Here is a 23,964-nt window from a genome sequence, read left to right as displayed (position 1 = left end):
AAGCTGCCTGGCAGAGAAGGACCTGGGAGTATTGGTTGATAAGTTGGCTGAATATGAGCCAGCAGTGTGCTCAGGTGGCCAAGAAGGCCAACAGCAGGCTAGTATAAGAAGCAGTGTGGCCAGCAGGGCTAGGGAAGTGATTGTCCCCCTGTATTCGGCTCTGGTGAGGCCGCACCTCGAGTACTGTGTTCAGTTTTGGGACCCTTGCTACAAGAAGGACATGGAGGTGCTCGAGCGAGTCCAGAGAAGGGCAACAAAGCTGGTGGGGGGTCTGGAGAACAAGTCTTACGAGGAGCAGCTGAGGGAGCTGGGATTGTTCAGCCTGGAAAAGAGAAGGCTCAGGGGCGACCTTATCGCTCTCTACAGGTACCTTAAAGGAGGCTGTAGAGAGGTGGGGGTTGGTCTATTCTCCCACATGCCTGGTGACAGAACAAGGGGGAATGGGCTAAAGTTGTGCCAGGGGAGGTTTAGGTTGGATATTGGGAAGAACTTATTTACTTAAAGGGTTGTTAGGCATTGGAATGGGCTGCCCAGGGAAGTGGTTGAGTCACCATCCCTGGAGGTCTTTAAGAGACGTTTAGATGTAGCCCTTAGTGATATGGTTTAGTGGAGGACTTGTTAGTGTTAGGTCAGAGGTTGGACTAAGTGATCTTGGAGGTCTCTTCCAACCTAGATGATTCTGTGATTTAATTAAAATCCAACTTCATACAGTGCTATAATAATCTGTGTACATTTCAAGTAGCAAAAACAGTTAATTAACTGCAGTCTGGTTATCATCTGGAGCCAGTCTACTCATGTATTCCATGGGAGAGGAAGAAACAAATGTGGATTTCAATGAAGACTGCCTAGGAAGCAAACCTGAGGTTTTGGTCCAAGCGAGTTGGTCAACAAGCATGGCTGAACAGCCAAGAAACAGCTATTTCCATATAGTGTATTTGAGTCATAGTATAGTTGTTTTTCTTGTAATATTGAGCTATGTAGAAATCAGTCACTGCAGATTCTAAAGAACAAGTTCTGTTATTTACATACAAAGTGTATAATACAGGATTATCTATGTTTCAAAAGGAAATAGAAGTGCAGTTTTACATGGCTCTTGTCTTCTCACAACATCTATTTTCTGGAAAAATACTTTTCTGTACTATCTGTCATCAGTTGAACCAGAAAAAGTTATCTGAAAAGCCAAAGTGTTCTATATATTTGCTTGCATATTTACACACTTACATAATGTTTCTTTGTGCTTAACCATGATCTGTCTACTTATTCAATGAATGCTGATCAGAATTCACGGAAGGTCTGCATGACCTTTGCACGGAAAAAAAAAACAATTGGCAGGCCTTCTTTTGTCATTTTAGGCAGTCTGAAATTGTGGTTGTTCTGCATAACCATCAAATGTCAATTGCATGAATTCTGCTACAAAGTCTAAAAAATATTAAAATATATACAATCTAAATTCTGTATGAGCTTTACTCTGCTTTGCACTCCAAAAATGCAAAAATGAAAGCGTTCACTATTTACGATCATAGTAGCTGTATGCTATGGTTGATAAAGTAATCAAACAACTACTACAGAACTTCATTCCCCTCGTCCAGGAAATTTTCAAGATACCCTCCTATATATAAAATAATAATAATAATAATACTTTTACTTAAATGCCCAAAGAAATTCATCAACACAATTTTATTCACACATAGAATTTCTGGATCATTTGTTCACATATATGGAAAACCTCCTGAAACATAACCTAAGAAAATAGAAAACATATTTGATTAGTGTAAATGCAGAAGGAATGTATGACCTATGTGCAAATTTACTTCTCACAGCTATAGTCACTTTTGTATTCCACTGACAATTTTACATTAGTTACTGGTTTGATACACCACCTGACTGATTTCTTTTAAACATTATTTTCTCTCTTGTGGTGTTTAGTAGGCTTCTTGTCTGTTAAATAACTCTCATCTGCGTGAAATCCCCTCTAGGATTTTGATCGCCTAGAAAGATTACTGCTCAAGAATGAAGCCTGATACTCCGTGAAAACCCTATTCTATGATACATCCAATAAAATTACTTTACAAACCTGAAGCCTCAACAACTTTTATAATTTATCCATGTAAACACCCATCATATGTTGTTGAGTCTACAGGGAAGTAAAAAAAATGTACTTTTTAATCATTATTTAAGTATGAAAATGCTCAATATATTTTCATCCCAAACAACATCTTTTCAAGTAAAAGGTTACATGGTAAGTATCATCTTCAAAAATGTATTTGCTGTACCTTGAAGACAAAGGGAGAAAAATCCCTTATTAGCATTAACAACTCTACCATCTTGTCATTAGACATACAAGCTGTGAAATAGCAATGCAGAAATCACTGATGCATAGAAGATACTGTCAACTTTGTAAACAGATCTTGTAAAATGCTTCCCATCTCTGCCCCGGCTACTTTAAAATTACAGATGTTCCCAACAAAATAGTATTCCACTCAGGTATCAATTCTCAAACACAAAATGCATTTATTTTTTTTAATATAAAGGTAAAAAGTCATCCAAAACATTATTACTAGTATCATTTTAAGTTATTATGTGGAGTTTAAACAACAGCCTGCAATTGCTGTCTATACCAGCTCATACATTATTTTTGAGTAATTCAGCACAGAACAGATTTGATACTCACAGAATTCAATAAGAAAATTGCTGAGATAATTCTTGAGCTATTGATGTAAACTGGAGCTGCATCACGCCTGCTTAAATAATGGAGATATTTTCATGACATTTGTGTTTTTCTAAGCATCTTGAAAGAGTTCGAGGAAAGGTTAGTTTTAGAAGTTTGTTGTCCAGCCAGTACAGTTTATACTTGGCCTTTGTATATTATCATAAGGCAGAGTTTTTACTATTATTTATTTTAAGAATTGAATGTAGATAATGTCCACTTTGTAGCTTAGCTTTACAAAAGGCATTATTCAATAATATTCTTACTTTTAATCTCTTCGGAATCTCAAGACACAGATCTACAACCTATAGCTATGCTGAAAACCTCTTCATGGGTGACTTTGGCACATAAGTAATCTAGACACATGCTACAGAACTTCTTCCAAATAGGCAGATAAGGAAAAATATACAGCTCTGAAGTGTATACTATACACTTTCTGCTACTTTCAAAAATTATTGTAGTAGATTTGCACAGAAACTCAAGCAAGGCAGAAACAGTATCCCATTTTCTGTCATGTTAAATGTTGTGCACACATAGGCATACTCACACCTTTTAACAGGAAGAGAACTATTTGATATGCCCTTTGCAGGCATATGTGTCTTGAATACACAGCTGCTGGCCCTTTTCACTTGTATAGAGGCATTTCCTCTAAACAATTAAAATCTCACAAGCATTCACGTACAATAGATTGCTATTTTTCAAAGCTAAATGAAAACATTTGCCCCTTAAAGTGTAAATTTTGAATATCTCATTACTCATATTCCAGCAGTAAACTGTTTTAAATAGCAACTAATTAGAAGGTAGAGTGGCTTTGAAGCAAGAACCCACTTTTAAGTTTAAAAGCAATCTATACTAAAGTGGAAAAATAATAATCAGTAAGTCTGTTAATATTTTAAGCCTGTAAAGTCATATAATGATCATGGTGTTTATGACGTTAAGGCAATCCGCACAATATTAACTGTAATTTTCAATCAATATTTCTTGCTTCAAATCTATAATATCATATTGGAGTAAAGCATGTCAACAAATTATTTTCTACCCAGCAATAGTCATAAGAAATATATCACTATATACACTTAATAAACACTAGACACCAGAGGAGTGCTAAACAGGGTTTAAGAAGCTAAGTAGATTAACATTATTGCCTTAACAATTGGTGCAAGGCAAAGCATATAGCCTACTGATCTTAAGTAGGTAAGTTCAGAGAACTTAACAGGAAAGTTTCCTGCTCAAGCGACTGAATGCCTGATTACTCCTCCCCTACCCCACCCCAAAAAAATAAAAAAATAAAAAAAATGAAAGGAGAAATAGAACCTAGCCTGCTACTAAATATGAAAAAAAAAATCAAGTTTTGGTTTCTTTGTACAACTGAAGTCAAGGACAGGAAGTTGACTTTATTCACTGGTAGAACTCACATCAGAATCTGCTTAGCATCTTTATATTTAACAAACAGATAAAATAAGAACACACACACCCGCTAGTCCCAGCCCCAAGCAACATGTCAGACTGTTCAGCTTTCCCAGCAGTCAATGGAAAGCGTTGACTGTTTCCAGCAAGTCAACATCAAAATTTGTTAACAGATTTTATGTACTAGGTCTGCTTTGAAGTTGCTGAGCTCTCCTCTCAGCCTCTGTGTATTTAGCTCTTGAACTGATGTCTCTTCACTGGATTGGATTTTGTGCAACATTTCCCTACTCTTACTTTCTGTACTTGAAGAACTGAGCATTTGGCCCCTTATTGAAATAGCCATTTTGCTTTTGATTTCTAAAAATGCTGTGTGCGCTTTTAGTTGAGACATCTGAACAAACGCATTTCAATTTCTATATATTCTAAGGTCTAAGATATGTTCTAAACTAAGTTGGGAGATTTGGACCATTTTTTTTCTGTCTGTTTTCAATCAATTTTCATTTACACATAAAAATTCCTCATTATACTTTTCTGAGCATGAACTCTATCTTTTTAACCATATTGCCATTTCAACTAAGTGGATAAAAATATCAGGAAAGCAATTCCTGACATAATTAACCCACATCTCTTAATCATAGAGATAAGAGTACTATAAAATGTGGAGCATCTCCTTGATTGATAATTATGAGTGATAAACAATCAAAATTTTTTCAAATCCAATTCTATACTGTTGAAGTCTTCTTGTTTTCCACTGTTTATAACTTTTATTATTATTATTATTATTATTATTATTAACTGACAATGATTAGTTCAAATCATTTGGTAAAACATGACAATCAAGTAGTTGTAGAGTCTGTTCAAGTTTTTAAGCAAAATAAAACGGAGTGGACATGCACAGAAACATAAAAGATGCTGTCACAGAATTGGAAAACGAAAATTTCTGTGCCACTTAGCTTGTTCTCTTGATCAGGGAGTGGGATAATTAGTAAAACAACTTGCCTGCATCTGTACACAGCACAAGTGGGTCCAAGTGCACACAAACATCTAGTGCTGTGGCAGGCACGTCCTGTCTCATGTTCACTCACTCCTCCGGAGGAAATGCCATTTGGGTAGCTTGTGCCGTATCTGCCAAGCCCACAGGGTTATTTTGGTTATCACAGGGCATCTCAGATGGCTCTAGGAAGCCCAGACACCTCAGTTATTCCCATAAGCTTTAAAGTGTTGCATATTATATTTACCAGGCAGTTCCTGACCCATTTCTAACATGACTTGGCCTAGTTGTGTAAATCATGACAATTGGTGGGCTTTGTTGCTGTCGTTTGTAAAGATCCCACCACTTGTGTTGACAGAAGAGGCGTCCAAGCTATTTTTCAGAAAGATTTGCTCATTCCATTTGACAAATGAAACAAGAATGGAGTTGGCCATGCATACTACTCACAAGTACTTTGTGCTTCAGTACAGCTCAGTATTGCGAGGACATTGAATCTGTTAAGAATAGCCATAGTTAGTCACAAAATAGGTCAGGTATTGCTTATAATTTCCAGCCATCTCTAACAGGACCAGACCTTATTTATCAGCACATCAGAAGGGTATCAGCAGCAGTGCTAGCTTTGTTATGGAAAGCATTCAGTAGAAAATACTCTAGCAAAGGAGAGATTTTTAAGGCAGATTTGAGTTCAATGCGGTGCTTATTGTGAGTCTGTTCAGGTACCCCTGAAAGAAAAAAGTAAAAAATACAATGGAAGTTTCTTGACTGAATCATCTTTTTACAGCTCTTTCTGTTCCCATGGAACTGAACACAAGTTTTGCCACTGACCCTTCTCTGAGTAAGACAAATATCACACCTAAGGGAGAAGTGATTCTCAGTCATGAAACCAATGTCATTTCACAGTAAGTGCTCTACCAAGAGCACAGATACACAAGAGAACACAAATAAGGACAGATGTGTCATGAAATCCACTTCTGGACAAGCCCTAGTCCATTACAGCTTTTTCACAGCTGTTTCTTCTGTAATATCTCAGAAGGCCTGAAATATTGCTGACAGATTACCAAGCCCTACAGCTTCCCCTTTTATTGTCATCCATGGAGTAACAAAAGGATTTCAGAAAAAAATTGAGGCAGGATGAGCAACCTCTACAGACCAGCTTATCTACACAGCCTACCACAAGTTTTTCAGGTTTCAAGTCATTTTGCATTTATGGCTCAAACTATGGCAGTGAGTGCAGTCAGTGGAGTATTTTAATGTTACTATTTTAAGGTTTTGCTACAGAATGTGATGAAGTTATTGGTATAGTCTTTTCTAAAATAATGGACCACAGTTAACTCAATATGAATCATGATTCTGCTATATCACATGTATTCTATTACTATTTAGTTTTCAAGTCATCCATAAAAGTTTTTTGTTTGTTTGTTTTAAAGAAGTAGTTAAGAAAGAGAAAAGATGGGTCTTAGGACATTTTAGTTTTGGCCCAGTGAGTATTTAAGGTTTACTCTAAAGGCTATCAATTTTTCTGACTGCCTCCAAGCAGATTTCAAATGATTCATATTGCATATTTCTTGATTAAAACTCAGTCACAAAATTACAAAATGTTATGGATTGGAAGGGACCTTGAAAGATCACCTAGTCCAATGCCCCATGTAGTGAAAATGCTTAGATGTAAATATTTAGAATTCTGCACCTCTTATTTTTGTTAACATTAGTTTCTTAAGTATCAGCAGTATAGGTCCAAACTGAAAGGAAATGTACATTTTGATTTTTAATAAAATCACATTACTTTTCCCTGTGCACTGTGCCCAAGCTAGGAAAGACTTCTCATTTCTACCAGCTTCGCTGAACACACTTCAACATGACAGAATAGGATCTTTAAATGACTGTACAGATTCTGACAGGTCTGATGGCAGCTTTTCTTTCCATAGTATCTTAAGTCAACTGTGCTCTTCAACTCTGTTCTTGCCCACATCACCTCATGCTACAAAAATCACAAGACACTCTTTGCAATCCCAGTGGATACTGGACATGTTATCATTACTTACTAAATCTAATTGTTGGGCTTGCTTTTTTCACTATGCTCTTTTAAAATGCTAATAAATATTATCTTTGTTGCTTCTTATTTTCAACTGCTATTTTCTGAACAACAAAAAATTAACATGAACCCACTGAGTAATATTAGAGGAAAGGAGAATAAACCAAAAGCTAATCTTAACAATGAATGAAAACCAGCTTGGTTTATTAAGAAAAGTCACCATGAATGAGTTGTGATTACTTGAAACTTGTAAAATAGATATGTTGATAGCACTTGGCCAAATAAGGCCTGTTAAAAACTATCCTTTAAATAACTATGATTGAGGTTTGTTTTGTTTTGTTTTTTATATTTCCATCATTCACTGCATATAGTCTTTCACTCCATATGAAGCCCCCATAAGAGAAAACTGTGCATTCAGTGAACGAAAAATATCAAGTCCTCAATGAAAACAATAGATTTAATACAAAAGCTTTTTTAATTCTAGTTATGATCTTTCTGCTGTCATTACCGCTTTGTCATGAAATCAATATTTTTCTTACATGTAATTTTCTAGTTATCGAACTTCTTACTGTCTTCCATTGTTCTTCTAATATTTATTTGCTTTAAAGCTATTATCCCAGGTATCTTAGGAAACCAAGAAATCATGAGTGAGTTTTAACAAAATCATTATCTGAAAACTTGTTTAAAAACGTACAAGACAGCCTTTCTTCTTCAACTAGCATCATCAAAATGGGAGTGCATGTTTTCTTCACTCCTCTGTATCTTTGCAGTACCTTCAGATCTTGTCTTCAAAAATCAAGTGTTTTTTTTCTTTGCCGCTTCCCTCAAAAGAACACAAATTCAACATTATCCAGGTCAACCTGGGAATGAGAACTGTAATGACAAAAGATGACTAGTGGATTCTTGAAAAACGCATAGCTCAAAATCTTAACCCTAAGCTATCCTTTATGAGGAGAAAGACATTGTCAGATGCAGAAGGCAGCTTGAACTGCATTAAAAAAAAATGTGACTCTGAGTGCACAGCACCCAACATTTTGCTCTGCACCTATTTTTTTGAGCAGTCCGACACCAAAACTTTCTTTTCCAGAAAAAGAAATGCCAACTAGGAAGTCGGAAAGAAGGCAGTGGGGAGCAATAAGAGGACAACAGGCCCCATTTCCCATCTAAGACATTCTTTGATAATGCCTCACCACGTTTTTTATCATCCTTCCCTAAAGAAAAAAGCATGGTTTTAATCATACATATTAGTGGGAATTATTAACTTGGCTTATTTGTTTAAATGCTGTATTTCAACAGTAATTGATTTTAAAGATGCACTGACTTCCACTGTCCCCTTTACATCTATTTCACACCTTCAGTTTGATTTTGACCAACAAGATGGTTCCAAAGGTAGTGGGGGAGAACTTGCAGAATTGAAAGTGACCTTTGTGGATCACATCCTGCTTTACCAGCTGCTTCATCTGTGCACTAAACTATGGAAACCTAAGACACACTGAAGGACATACATACTGCTGCTTTTTATTCTGCTGTAGTAAAAATCATTAAGAGATTAGAGCAAAAGACCATGGGAGAACTATTCTATACAAGTTTGAGTGATAGTAGGATACAGCACATTAACATATTTAATGGAGAAAAAAATTGGGCTAATAAAAACCTTCTTTTATTCCCTCTGTAACACCTCCCCATGACTTGACCATCTGTACATTGATATATGCGTAAAAAGTATGAATGTGTTGTGCCAAGGGACTTGTAGATCTGTGGTAGCTGACTACATCAGCACCAAGTTGAATACACCCCTTGGGCATCCTTCAGCTGCTCACAAGCAGCCAAAACTTAATGTTTCTCCCTTCACCTGTTTCAGATTCGATAGCTAAATTAAACAAAGACTAAGCGTAGCTTTCATGGAACACTCGCTTAACCTAAAGCAAAGTATGAAAAGAGATCAAGACAGTTTGAAGGTAAGAGAATTTAGAATGGTCTTGCCTCAGTACAGATGCTACTACCTATCAACTCAATTCAAATACCCAAACTCCATTTTTACCATTTTTTCACCTCTCAAGTTTTATTCTTTAAGATAAACGTACTGTAAGTAAAATAATTTCAAGATTGTTGTGTGGAAGATGTTCTGGAAAATATCACACTTCATACATAGCATTTAAAAATCCTGATTTTGAGCAACTTCAAATTCCATTTTTAATACAGCACCTTTATCAAAACTCACCCTACAAGAAATGGATTGCTAGAGTCATCAATGGTAGAGCCATAAGATGAAGCTCCTTCCCAAGAGCTGAACTCTATCCTGAACTCTAAGGTGCACTCACAGTTTTGTTTCTTGATTGACTGATATTTGTTTCTCCTGGTAGGAAAACTGTATGACCACCTTTCTGTCCTCAGAACTCAAAGAAATTTCAATGGAAAATTAAATATGAAAATGCTTTATGAATATTTTAAATCACTATGAAAACAAAAGGTATAAATCCTTTTGCTCTAGATTCACAACAAAATAATTTTACTAGGAAAAGAATTGCTATACAGACTTGAACTGAGGCTTTCACCAGTTTAAGTGGCAAGAAACAGTAACTATAAATTCATGCCAAATCTGGCACTATACCATGCACTCGAGCAGATGAGGTTATCAGGAGCACCTCTGAGTGTTTTTCCCCTATATAGTACACATAGGATTTTAGACTGATTCAGAACATAGTAAGAATGACTAGAGCTAAGCAGGGAACATGCTTGATATTCCTTCATTTTTGCAGGAGAACAAGTAGCCCTTCTACATTTTTAAATAGTCCTCTGTTCTTACTGAACTGCCTACTTTGCACAAAATCAATGACTTTGGTGCTGAAATTGGAACTGCAAACCTCCCAACACCAGGGATGCAGTGTGCCTTTAAGAGCAGAGAAGCATCAAAAGCTAGTAAACTTTGCACCAAGTTAATGGTTTCAAGTACAGATATCTGACAACAGAAGAGTTAATCTATGCTAAATGAAAAAAAAAAAAAAAAAAAAGCGCATATCCAGAACCCAGGGGTTGGAAATCGTTCATTAAAATAAGAAGTCTCCAGCCCTTGATACTGCTTCAGCTTTCTTTCCTTTTGATCTTAATGTGAAACAATTTATAACATCAAAATGGTGTTACAGTTTAGAACTTTTTTAAGTTGTAATGCCAGCATTCATAATAGTTATAATTTGCTTTTGAAACAACCTTTGAGAAGAAAAGCACATTAAAAATTATCCTAATAAATCCCTTGGAGGATTATTGTTGCACTGGAATATCAAAGAATTTAGGATGCATTGAGGATTTATTGTCATATGAAGCACTGAAATGTTAATGATATTAATCTCAAATTGGGTGTTCTTCCTTTGATTAGATGCTATACATCAGTCTGACAGTTAATACTTTCTGGTTAGACTGATAAATGAAATCAATTTTAAGTTATATTACTCACAATGCCTGCTAGTTAATCTAGAAATAAAATGATTTCTATATAAGATTTAAATGACAAACTATTGTGCTATGCTTACTGCTGCATAATGCACGTAATTCCCCATCCCTCCCCAGCCTAAGAAAATTATAGAAGTTGTTCTTCTCAGCTAATGACCCTCCTTTTAAGAAACGTTGGAATTTGAGGTGATCAAGACATTTAATACCTGAATAGCCATCTTAATTTAAGTAGCAGCATCCATATCTTTACAGACATGCTTATGCAGACTGTATATATTTGGCTGATTGAGGAGCCAAAGCTTATTAGCCCATGCTTATTCTGAAGAACTTGAGAATGCATACCTAAATCCTATTCTTTTAAATTTGTTTCAGAGACTGTATTTAAAAGATACAGGCATGCTTAAGTATTTTCCTAAATAGCGATGTACTTCTTCTATACTTACATCTAGCAGTTGACTTCAGTAGACACATGGGGAAATTCTACTCCAGCATCACACTGGATCAAGCTGTAATTTACATTATTTTTCTTTCATAAGCATATTTTTCATGAGCCAACTGAGAAGTGGTATGAAATGAGATAGTCTTTTTCCACGTCACATAAATGACAGGAAAAAAGAAAATGGTTTAGAAAGCAACATTTGCATGAATTGCTAGCCTTTCCCTATCAGCCTTTGAAGTTCCTTTCCAACAGACTGGCACGATGGAAGGAGACAAGGCATGCAATTCTGTATCTGAAGTAAATAAAAGAGAAGCCAAAATTTCAGATTGAATAATTGTGTGAAGTTCAATTCCTAGACAAGGGACAAGCGTCCGAAGTCAGTGCTACTGAAGTAATAAACACATGTTCTAGGAGTTTTCCACCCCAATGAGTAAGTTACAATCCCTGTGTATACAGTACTGAAGATTCAGTCTGCTACAAGGAACATGTCAGTGTTATGAGGTAAAAACATAACAGATAACACTTGCATGCATCCGTAAGTCCACAAGATGCCTCTGACTTCCGCTAAGATAACAAGCAACCCACATTTCTTTGAAAAGAATAATCAGTACTGTATTCTTGCCTATACAAACAGATGGCAGCAGCAACAAGACAACCAGCAACCTAATTTGAAACAGTATCAAAGCGGCTACCTGCTCTGTATTATTTCCATTCCGTCATGCCACAGAACAAGGCATTTTTGATGACATGCACTTTACAAAAGGACTCCATATATAAAGTTCCATTGGAATAACTGCATGAACGAAATGAATGTAATGTAATTAAAGAATTCCTAGTCACACAAAACACTTAATTACAGAAGTTTCTTATTGCAGTGTAAAACTGGACATTTGACAGTACTGGCTGGGGGAATGAGAAACGATTTAGGTTTATTATATGTAACACTTTTTTCTTTTTCTTTTTTTTTAAACAGACCAGTATTATGCTGCCCTGTTTCAAAGGGCAAAAAAAATAAACACTTTCAAATGGCAATGCCTCAAATTACACCTGCTCAACTCCACAGTAAAACCTACTGAATTTTCTTCTAAAGAGTATTTAGTTGTGGTGGGTGATACTCATGTCAGGTTTTTTGGGTTGCATTTCATGACTAAGCTGCCTAAAAGAACATATACTGGTGTAACAATATCCAAACATTAAAAACAATGCAAGCTTGGTTTCCTGGGGTTCTCCAGTTTGGATGCTGTCTGTGGCTTTGTGCCTCAAGACATGCACACCAGGAGTAGATTTCAACTGTATAAATTATTTTGGCTCAGATTTTCTAGCAACACTGCAATTTTGCCTAAGCTTCCTCAAAAGTTCTTATGTATTCCCAAAAATGCCACTAGAAGGGTGAGACACCTGGTCTACACTCGACTTAGTCAGAAAGGCATGGTAGATTTTCCAGATAACACACTTAACTAGTCTAGGTTGAAAACAGTAGTATTTCTGATGACAATTACTCTTTCTACAAATGATAAAGCATCAAATGCTACAGATTGACATACTACTGCAAATCTTCTCCTTTAAGATCTCTTAATATGAAAGTTTTCCCAAGAATGCCCTTTAATTCACCTGCATCAAGAGTCTTTTGAACTCCCTCTCCCTGTCACTTCGAATTGACCATGGTTCATCTTGCAACTAAACCAAGTCCCACCTAATAAAAATCAAAACTAAACCTAAAACCACCCTTTACTTTGTGCAGACAGCTTCATATGAATCTCTTCATTACTCTTTGGACACTTCCCTACCAACACTGGGAAAAAGGGATGGATCTTCATCAATTTGGAGATGAGCATCAGGGCTAATTTCAGCATAACATCTCACACTCCATTATCTGTTTTACTTAATTTTATGTAAACCCAAAGAAGGGAAATACAGATATACCCTCACTCATTTTCAATAACACTACTCTAAGGGGGCTCTATTGGAATGATAATTTACTGTCAGACATTGATCTGCCCATTGCACTTTAGGACTACTTGAACAGGACCAATTTTAGACCTATTGATTTATTTTACTTAAATATTGAGACAAAGAAGAGTCAGTTAAAGCTTACTGTTTCAAAATTAAAGTTTTCCTCATACTAAGTGAGCTTAATAGACAATGTAACTAGCTTTGTAAGGTGGCTACTGGCTAGCTAGTTACTCTAAACTGCACTCTCAAATACACCAGTCCTCACAAGCACAAGTAAAATGCATTTAAAAATGAGAACGGTGGCTTATCCCAATGTTTAAATACAGACACGCGAAAAACTTCTGCCAACGTTAAGTATAAAAGCACTAAGCATGTATATTCCCTTTATTTTCCAACAGTTCAGAATATAGGTGTGCAAATAAATACACACAAGCATATTTATGTAGTTGCAACACACAAAATAATGTTGATCACTTCGACCTGTAGAACATGTGCAGAAAGCAAAACAAGTAAAGCTTTGATCTTAGATCACTGAAGTCGTATTATTAAAATAGCCTGCCAACAATGGTGATGGGTAACTTGGTTCAGTAGTATATCCAACTAAATTACATTTATACGCCCTCCTTTATTTGATCTTTTTCTATCAGCTACAAAATACATGTAGTTTCATCTTATGTAGATATAATGGTAAAGAGATCACAGCATATTAATATGATCTCTAGCGTGTCACATCTCTAGCGTGTCACTGAAAACACTGTTTTCACGTTCTTAAAACGGACTGAAGCATGACTACAATATTGTTAAGATCAAGCAAACACTTCACCTTGTTTTTCTTTAAGAACTGAGACTGATCTTGACCTTCCTGTAGATAATTCAGTTCAATATTTTTCTTTGTTCAAAAGCAAAAAGTCTTAATATCTATGATATTTATTTCAGATGCCATTTATGACACTGAAATTCTCGTAAGTAATTCCTGGCACAGTTTTAGATCACAACCGTGCTACTGCTCTAACAATAGGACTAACCCACAGTTATACAGACCTCTCAAAGCCCTGTTCACAACAGATTCAAAAATACATCACGCAACACATAACAAGCATGCCAAGCTCATTTTAAACTCAGCAGTTGCAGTTTCTTCAGCAAATACGGAGCTCCCTTTTACAAAGGTAAGGGAGAATGCATAAACGAACAGTCATTTAGCATATGTCCCAAATCAACTAAACTGTGTTCTTTTAAAGGTAGAGTGGGTTGCCATAGTCAATACATATTAGATTGAGATGGGGACTTTTTTTTGGGGGGGGAGGGGGAAGATGTTGTAGGCTCATCCATTAGCCTGCTGGATGACAATGCACCAGCTACTTCAGCTTTCTGTACCCCAAGTTGCTATTTGGAGAATATCCATCTCCCCATTACCTTCTGTTGTAAAGCACTGGCAGATGAATTAATCTCTCTCAAAAATGGGTTGCACATAAGAAATAGTGTTGTCATATCCTCAGATGTCGACATTTTTATTATTGCCATTTCTTAGCTGTCCTCATCCTGTAGCTACTTAATTGGAACTTAGATAAATAGAAAACACCTTAAGAGATAAATACCTTTCTCTTTCATTATATAAATACATATCACTATAAACATATAGTGAAAGATTCCGGCAAACATTTCAAGAAATATTTACAACGTGCCCATATATCCATCTTCAAACTCAGTTTACATTATTCCAACAGTTACTGAAATCATTCTACTGAGACAATCAAGGAGACAGGAACTGTACCATCACCTCGCAGGAACTTTCTTGTACTTAGACAAAAGGCGTTTACTGCCACCTTCAGGATCACCCGCCAGTCTTAGCCTACAACACATAGTTCTTTACAGTACAGATAGTATCATTACTTAAGATATTACTTAAGGCATCCTGAACTCTAATACAGTTGAGATTTTTTTTTTCCCAAATCAGTAAAACTTTTAACTTTTACAAAATAGTATCCAGCTTTGCAGAATATCATGACAGAAATTTAATACACAGACCTGCTAAAAAAGATATTTCCAGTACTCCTATGTACATTATATATTTTAATGCAGCAGAAGTCTTTCAAATCATTAGAGAGAAGTAAAAGAAAAACCAATGTTCTTTACTATTCACTGCCTTGCACTTCTAATAGCCACTTATGCCATACAAGGTCTAAGTAAAGTATTATTCAAGGCTAAATCACTTTTTTCCTCATTTAGCATTTGTACCATAAAAGGGATATGGAGCGTAGAAGGTGTAGTAAAGTGAAGAATGAAGAATTCCTATTTAATTGCAAGCAGTGTGTCTTGCAAGAAAGTGTTTTAGTATTTGTCATATCCTTTTTAAAAGGAATTAAAGAAGAGCTGCAAATGACTAAGAAAATACATCGAAGAAGGTTGTCCTATTATATTTTTAATAACTGCTAATAAGCTCAAACACAGGAGCTCCCTCAGGTCTCAATGTGAGAACAGTAGAATTCTAATTGCTGTGGGCAATTATTAATTTATACTGGCAGCTAGTGTGTATACGCTAATTATACATATAATTATATGTTATGTTTTATGCATTACAACAACAAATTAGTCTGCAGAATTTTGAAACCTTTTCATAATTTAATACGTTTTCAGCAATCTTGTACAGGAAGTTTGGTGTCTAATATGGAAGTCACCAACACAGATATCAACAGTGCCAGAGCATGTTAATGCCTCATCAAAAGAAATCCAGTAAACTTTGTCTAAGAATAGCAACTCAGGACAATTGCTTGAGCAATTCTTCATCAACGCGCTCAGTGTAAGTGATCTGTCACAAATCTAGAAGAAGCACAACTCTATCAAATTCTTTCCACTGCATGAAAAATTAGTGGCAGGAATGACTTCAAAAAAGTAGTCCAGGCACACAGATTCTTGTGACAAAGAGACCACAGAACTATACTAGTTAGGGATCAGAGTTGCTGTCTGCATTTCTTGTATGGGAGCTTATTGCAGGAGCCCAACAATCTCAAGGACAAAATCTGTCTCTCAAACATACAGAAGATTCTCTGAGCTTCTGACAGGTAAACCAATTAGTACAACCTTCTTTGCATTTAAGTTTATAATTAGCCTATTTCTACCCTGAATCAAAATAACTTGCATGCAACTAACTTAAAATTTTGCAAATTATATCCAAATCTAACTAGAAAACAAAAGTGTTAAGTTTACAACATCTCTACTTTAAGTTCTAAGTAGTTTCTCCAGCTGTGAATTCATGCTACAAATACAGATTGCATTTTAGCTCTCATTTCCATCCCTTGCAAAGTACTGAGTCCCATTTCTTCTTGGGAATTCCACTGCAACTTTATACCTTGAACAAAAATAAATACATCATGCATTTAATGCCTTTTTTTTTTTTAATACCCCAAAATTAATGGACTTGAAGTTTGTCACTCTTGGAGATGTCTGCCCCACAAGGACATACTTCCATTCCTTGAATGACTGACTGTTCGCTCTTGACTCCCATGATAATCTCCCCATTTTTTCAAAATGCTTTCACAGTCAGTTGAGTGTCTAATAGGGATGTCACCATACAGACAAGCTTCCTCCCTGTCCATAGAGAATATTTACGACACCACTCTGGTTAGGATAATACACAGAATTGAGACAAAGGCTATAGCATAATTCCCAGAGCACAAAACTTAGGCAGTATCATCATGAAAACCATGTGTGGAACAATCCAGGCTACAGCAGGGTTATTCCAGGCATGGAGTTGATGCTACCCCAGAGCAAACAGTGCTGGCACTGCCAGAGACATCTCCTCTGCCCTTCATATCCCATTACTCATCAAATAATGAACAATCGTGTTCATTATTTAAGTGGTTCTAAGAGTATGGCAGGTGAGAAAGATGCAGGTCAACAATGGGCAAGATTATAACCCTTTGGATCTTTCCTACTAAACCTGTCTCTGAATTTTGCACTCTTAAAAATTTTTTGTTCAATTCTCACTTTGTGTTTTCACTTCCTAATTCTCCATGTAAGAAGTCAAACGGACCCTCGTTAAAGCTAAATTTTGAATGACTCCTTTATATTTATTATTTGTGTTTACATACAGCAATGATATGACTTTTCAGAAACTTGACTTGCATCTTGCTAACCCTCATAATTACATAAATGGTAGTAGAAGGTAAGAGACTGGACAAGCTACCTACAGTTTTTTTGGGCAATTAACTTTGAACATGGGGGAATTCTGACACCTTATGGCTGTTCCTGTGCATTACCTACAGTAAACCCTGAATAAGCACAGTCACAGCACTAGCAGAAGCCAAAAGACCACTTCAATGCTATGCAGATTCCTGTAAGTTAATTTAAACATTTTCACACACTTGGCACAGAGCTCACTGATGCTCAAACTACGTGTCCTTCTTTTTAAATTTGAACTTGTTTTGTGTGTCCTATTCACTTATAGCTGCATTAATTCACTATTCCTAATACTCTAGACCCACTGGCAGCAATGCCTAATAGTGCTTTGTATTATTTAGAACCATTCTTACCACCATCCCCCCAGATCAAGTCAGCAGGTATGGCAAGTGCATCTCTGGTGTATGAGAGCTAACTAAACCTCTGAACAAGGTGCAAGTCATTTCTTGCTAATGCTTGGAATTACTGTTGAGGTAGCACATGACCACAAGACTTGAAATAGTGACTTACCCCTTTTTCACCACCAAATTAAAAGTGTGTCTCCGCCTATATTCATTTCTAGTGGATTTTTCTCATTGCTTTTCCATATCAAGTTTTGCCTCATCTCACAGTGCTTTTTTGTGCAGTACTCTGCTCTTGATCAAAACTGTCAGAACTCCTCTGAAAACTTGAGATTTTTTTTCCTCAATTACTTCTACAATTACCTGAGGAAAAAGGAAAATAAGTGAATAAAGGGTTAGTGTAACACACACTGTTGTCAAAAGACACAGCCATGGAGCTGCACAGCTGGCATGCTTGAAGCTGGCATGCACTCAGTTTTGCTTTCAAAAAGGTTTAATGAGATTTCTATATAGATAAGTGCAAATTACATTTCACTTGTTAATACATAAGGCATTTTTCAAGGGAAAGGCCAATATATTAACCTCGTAGCTTTCCACGATGCCCTATCATCTTCGTTTCTCCCATTTCATGGAGACAAAGGATTAAAAGCCTATCATTTGTAAAAGCAATTACCTACTCCGTGGAATATAACAAGGTAAACAATTGAAGAGAGCCACTAAGAATTTTAAAGATATTCTAAGGAAGAGCCAATTTCTACAAATCCTTTCTTTTCCCCACATGTCACAAGGCATAGTTATTTTAAGCAGGTGTTTTGGGTTCTCAGATTTACCCTGAAAGCATCAGTTGATGGGGCAGGTAAGGGGGCATCCCAGCAGACAGAACTGAGGGAAAACTACTGCTACCCAGATTTAAAGGAGGGGTGGATACTAGGACAATATTTAAATGGAATGCCATGCAGATTTGTAAGAACCCATACTGACAAATTAAACCTCAGTAAACGCAAATATATTTCCTACCCCTGCAAATGAACTTAGCTGTGAGTTCACGATCAGCAGAAATTAGCCTAATTGTAGGTTAGGAATAACTTCCAGCAATTATGAGGTAGACAAATGTGCTTGTAGACATAAAATATTCTGTTTCTGTACTAAGAAATGTTCTTTCCAACAGCATTTTGCTTAGTAATGCAATTAATACTGCCAACATAACTGGTCCCTAAAATCAGTGTCTGATGAACTAAGGAATAACTCCTTCCTACAATGATCTGGGTTTCAACCTGTGACAAGATTTTTTTTTTCAAGTTCTAACTCCAATCTTGAAGTAATTTCACTGAGGGAAAGACCATGATCCTGTTGAGTAATAGGATTTAAGGCTAGGTCTGCAATGAAAGGCTCCTGTTGATCTCTGCTACCTTGTAGGCTCATAACTAGGCCATTTCCCTCACCTTCCTTTGTATATTCATGTCTCTAATTAATCAATCATGTAAGTATAAAAGAAAAGTGTTAATCTAACATAATACAAGATTTAAGCATGGATTGAAATTATTTCTCTTGAAAAAGCAGAGTATTGGTAACTCTCTCTATCTTTTTTTTTATTAATTAAGATTAATACAGCAACTGATCTAACAGTAATCCAGGTATCATCAAGGCAGCCAGCAGAGGAGCCTTTCCTCAAGATGGCTGCTCACCCACCACTTTCACAGTTTCTCTGCAGGCTTGAAAACACATTTAGGCTTCAACATCCACTGATGCTGCCACAGAGGAAACAAAAGTTTGCTCTTCTATGCTGTTTTTATAAAACTGCACACAGGCAAACCAAGCAACAGCCGCACAGCAAGAGGCTGCCCTTCCCTCACAGTAGGGCAGCAATGGTGTCCATCTTGGCTGGGCCCTCTGTCACATGGCAGGCCGCCCAAGAGTTGCCCTGAGCACAGGCCGATTCTTAAACAAAGTTTCTTTTTTTCACATCAGCCAAGTCTAATACCTCAGATATGTGACAGAACAGGGCTTGGTTTTGTCTGCAATTCACCCCACACATGTAGCTAGCCTGTGGCTTGCCCGTTCATCATACCTCCATTTATTTTTCAGTTGTATTGAGAACTTACTGGTAGCTGTTTGCTTTCTTCCCTTTCCTACTTTTTCCTGAGAGGAAAAAGATAGTATGTTTTTAAGTTCTATTTTGTCCAGAAAAGATCCTTGCAATTGGATTATAAAGCATAACAACTTTAAGCGTATATAATATTGGATGAATTTCCAAGATACTAAAATTTTAAATCACTCATCTTAAAGGCCAAAGTCTCTTCAATTTCTCAATTAACATGTCAAAAGTAAAAAGATAAAGACTTCACAACTTTAAAAATTGGTTTGTTGTTGTGTTTTTGTTTTTGTTTTTTCATCCTGATTTATTAGGTTAATTGCCTTCTTTTTAAGCCATGTTTTCAGAAAGATTTTTTTTCCTTAAGAGGTAATTTAAAGCCTGAAGGACCTGCTCATACCCACAGGCCTTGAAAGATAATTGATAAAATGGCTTATAGGAAAAACTACTGTAATTAAGATACAGCATAAATAAGTAATAAGTTAGTCACCTCAAGAACATCTAGGATAGGTCTTTCTTGACCCTTATCAAACTTAAAATCTTCTTACCCCACTAATACAGGTAAACAACTCTCTTTAAGCAGCACTTATGTTGCTCCATTTATGTTAGCTTTTGCTTCCACCATGCGAGGCAGCCCACAAACCCAGGCTAACAGAAAAAAACTTCTCTTAACTTAAGCCTACATAAATTTAACCCAGGCCCTTCTCATACTTCACCACCACTGACCCCCAAAATATATATAAATATAAATGCAATAAATAAACAAACAAACAAGCAAAAAACTGTAACAGCACTTGCTTTTCAATACCACCCTGACAGGAATTACAGTCCATTTATCAGTTGTTCAGGAAAAGTATATCTCTTTTCCCTCACTATAAGACTGATAAATAACATTATCCAGGTGGCTTTTACCATTAGTCATAACACCCCCAGCTTGATTAACCAATAAATTAAGTAACTTAACTAACCAATTCAGTTACACTTGATCTTATAAAAATGCTTTGTTGAGTAGGAGTATTGTTTTAGAAGTGTATCTTTGCAGTGTTGTTTGAATGGTAGGGTTATGGGAGTTTTCTTCATGACTGGAATAGCAGAATTTAGACTTCTTAGGAAGGATAGTCTGAGAAGATCAAGAGGGATTGTTGGCTTTTTTGTCAGCAAAGAGTAGGAGTGTATAGAGCTTTGCCTGGTGTTGGATGAAGACTTGACCAAGAGCTTATGGGTTAGGGTTTGAGAGAACACAGATAAGTGATGATAAAGTGGTAATCTGTTGTAGGCCCTCTTACCAAGAAAACCCAGCGGATAAGGCCTTCTATAGCCAGATAAGTGCAGCCACATGTTCACAAGCCCTGGTCCTTATAGGTGACTTGCACCACCACCCCAGTATCTGTTGGAGGGACAGCGCAGCAGGACGTAAGACAGACCTGGCCATACTGGAAAGAGTCCAGTGAAAGGCCACTGAGATGATCAAGGGACTAGAGTATCTCTCCTTAACGTGAGGCTGAAAGAAGTGGCACTGCTCAACACAGAGGAGTTGGGGGACAAAGAAAATGGAGCCAGGCTTGTTTTGGTGGTGACCAACAGAAGGATAGGAGGCACAAACTGAGATACAGGAGGTTCTGTCTAAATATTGGGAAGCACTTATTTATTATGTCCCTGAAAGAGCACTGACACAGGTTGCCTGGAAAGTTTGTGGAGTCTGTCTTCTGAGATCTTCCAAAGCTCTCTGGACATGGTTCCGGGCAACTTGCTCTAGGTGTCCTTGCCTGAATAGGAGGGTTGGACCAGATGACGTTGAGTGGTCTCTTCCAACCTTAACCATTCTGTGATATGGCAAGGTAGCTTGAACTGAGGTGATGACAATTCACTATTTCTGCTTGGACTAAAAGAAAGAATAGCTTGGAAGAATATGCAATATTCATGTTGTCTTTGTCACGCTTTTTATGGCAACTTTGAACCTGTTACTGGGGTTCAAGAAAATCAGGCAAAGGTATAGAGGGCCAAAATATTATTTTAGTACAGGTGTGAAAACAAGTGGATGATAAGTGTTGTTGCTGGGGGACGAATTATTCATATGCAAAAGCAATACCTAAGGATTAGAAGCAACAAGATTTTCTGATGCTAGTGAAAGCTGCTCCTTGTTCAGAACCAGATGCCAACTGCATTTCTTTGGCTGTGCTTTTGTAAGTTCATGCTCACTTAACTTTCTCATTTAGCATAAGTACATGGTAACATTTTTATTTCACTGGAAAGAACAGTACAATGCATTAAATTTGGCTTATATTTTTATTTGTGGAAGATGAACACATAACATGGCGAAACAATTTGAAAAGTAAAATAGATGCTTGAGCTACACATAAACATTTTAAATTCAATTATTCATTTGTTATTCATTCACTTATTCATAAAGCAATTGGTGTTAGTAAGAACTACAGTAAGGATCTTAATTTTCATGGTACAGAAAAAGAGAAAAAAAAATCAAGAAACTAGAATTACCTTAACTGGTATCTCTATTGTTAGTTTAAGACCTTTTAAAATGAAATGTCATAGGTAACACTGATTTGTATTAGCTCACAATTTGAGCATCAGCTAGTTCTAAATTTAATGGTGGATGTCAGCTAGAACCAAGTTGCATAAACTTCCAGGAACTTGAAATAAAATGCTGTTATTCAAGCTGAGATGGATACCCCCTTTGAGTATGTATTTCATAAAGTACATTTGGAAACAGACAACCAAGACCCTCAATTATCTTGCTGTCTCTGGTAGTTTATAGCAACTGCACCTCAAGTGGTGTGATGTATTTCAAACGGTCACATCCAGGCCACAAAACTGCAAAAGGAGATGTATGCAATGCACTCCAGATGGAGTATGTGTCAGGGGCACACAGGCTGCAGGTCAGTAAGGCTAGTGAAGGCATAGAAATACTAGTCTCAAATTCCCAACCATCAGCAATGTTCTCCCAGCTTGCAACTTTAGTAATTCTTTATTTGGAATGCTAGCTAATCTAGTGATTAGAAGAGGCAAGGATAAACATTTTTTTTTTTTTTTTTGAGCATGCAAGCAGTGACGTATTATAGCTGGTAGTTATTTAGCTCAGCAATCTGAAAAATCAGAATCCTTTCTTAAACTAATAGGATGGCTTATAATAGGATGGCTTATGTTGCAGATCTTCAGGTGTGTAAATTCTGGTAAGAACAGCTCTCTTGGTAAAACTGCCTGTTGTCTTACCTCAGGTCCATGAGAATTTGCATTTTTTAAGTATACTTTGGTGTTAAAATATTTTTTTATTTACGATGTATCAGAAACTACCAAAGTTAGTGAGAAAGAAAGAAAAAAAAAACACTAAGCAAAGAGTGAAATGATGTTGAAGTAAGACTTAAGCATCTTGGTCAAAATGAGAAAGGAAATTTGAGCTACGGTGGCTAAAACATGTGGACCTTATAATCTGATATCGACAAATAATATTTTGATATCACAATGCTTTTCAGAAATCAAAAATTGGTAACTCAGGATAGTATACATATGAATTCTGAAAAGCCCCCTATATGTTCCACTTTTTTCAAAACATCTTAAGTCATTCTAGATAAAAGTTACTTGCAAACAGCTACCATAGTGCAAAAACTTTGCACTTTTTGCTGATGCAAGAACTCATCCATGTGTGTGAAGGAAAGAGCTGTGAAAGTCCATCTCATGAAACCAAATGAAAGACAATGCTAGAGGCAAGACCACAGAACATGTGTGCAAGCCACAGCCTGAGAGAGAAATCGTGTCAAGGCTATGAAAATCCGTAGGATGTATGTGCAGGAGGGTAAACCTACATGCACATCTGGAGTTGATTCAGGTTTCTTACACCCTTTCCACAGAAAGATGTGTCATTCTTGGAGGAACCCATATCCAGCCTTGGCACTTGGTAAGAAGATGAACTAAAAGTTTATCTTCTCCCGGGCAGGCTGCTACTGTTTTACATGCTAAAACCTGACCCAGGTCGACTGCACTGAGGTACAGCCTACCTTCTGCAGTCAAAGACTCCTTATTTACAAGTGATAGTTTATTTAGTAGAGTTCCCCTGAGTAGCTAATGCTCAAACTAAGCTCTTTGCAGTAGCACATTCTTTCCCTTTAAGCCCTAGCAACTGGGTTTCAATGCACTGAAAATTCGTAAAATTCAGTACCACAGTTTTTGGGGCAGTCTTCAGAAAAAAACACGGAGTTGTGGGGAGTGGCTGACGTGAGGTTTAGGTACTACTTGAAAGTTGAAGTAGGCTGGGAGAGTGTTTTTCTCTCTGATTTGTGATTGCCTAGCTTGTAGGTTGTCTAACATACTGATAGTATGGAAACTGCTGCTGTTACTAAGTGGGAAAGCACTCTCAGAGCAGTTAT

Source organism: Cygnus olor, chromosome 6 (assembly GCF_009769625.2).
Source record: "Cygnus olor isolate bCygOlo1 chromosome 6, bCygOlo1.pri.v2, whole genome shotgun sequence".
NCBI classification, from domain to species: domain Eukaryota; kingdom Metazoa; phylum Chordata; class Aves; order Anseriformes; family Anatidae; genus Cygnus; species Cygnus olor.
This window is presented reverse-complemented; position numbering follows the sequence as displayed.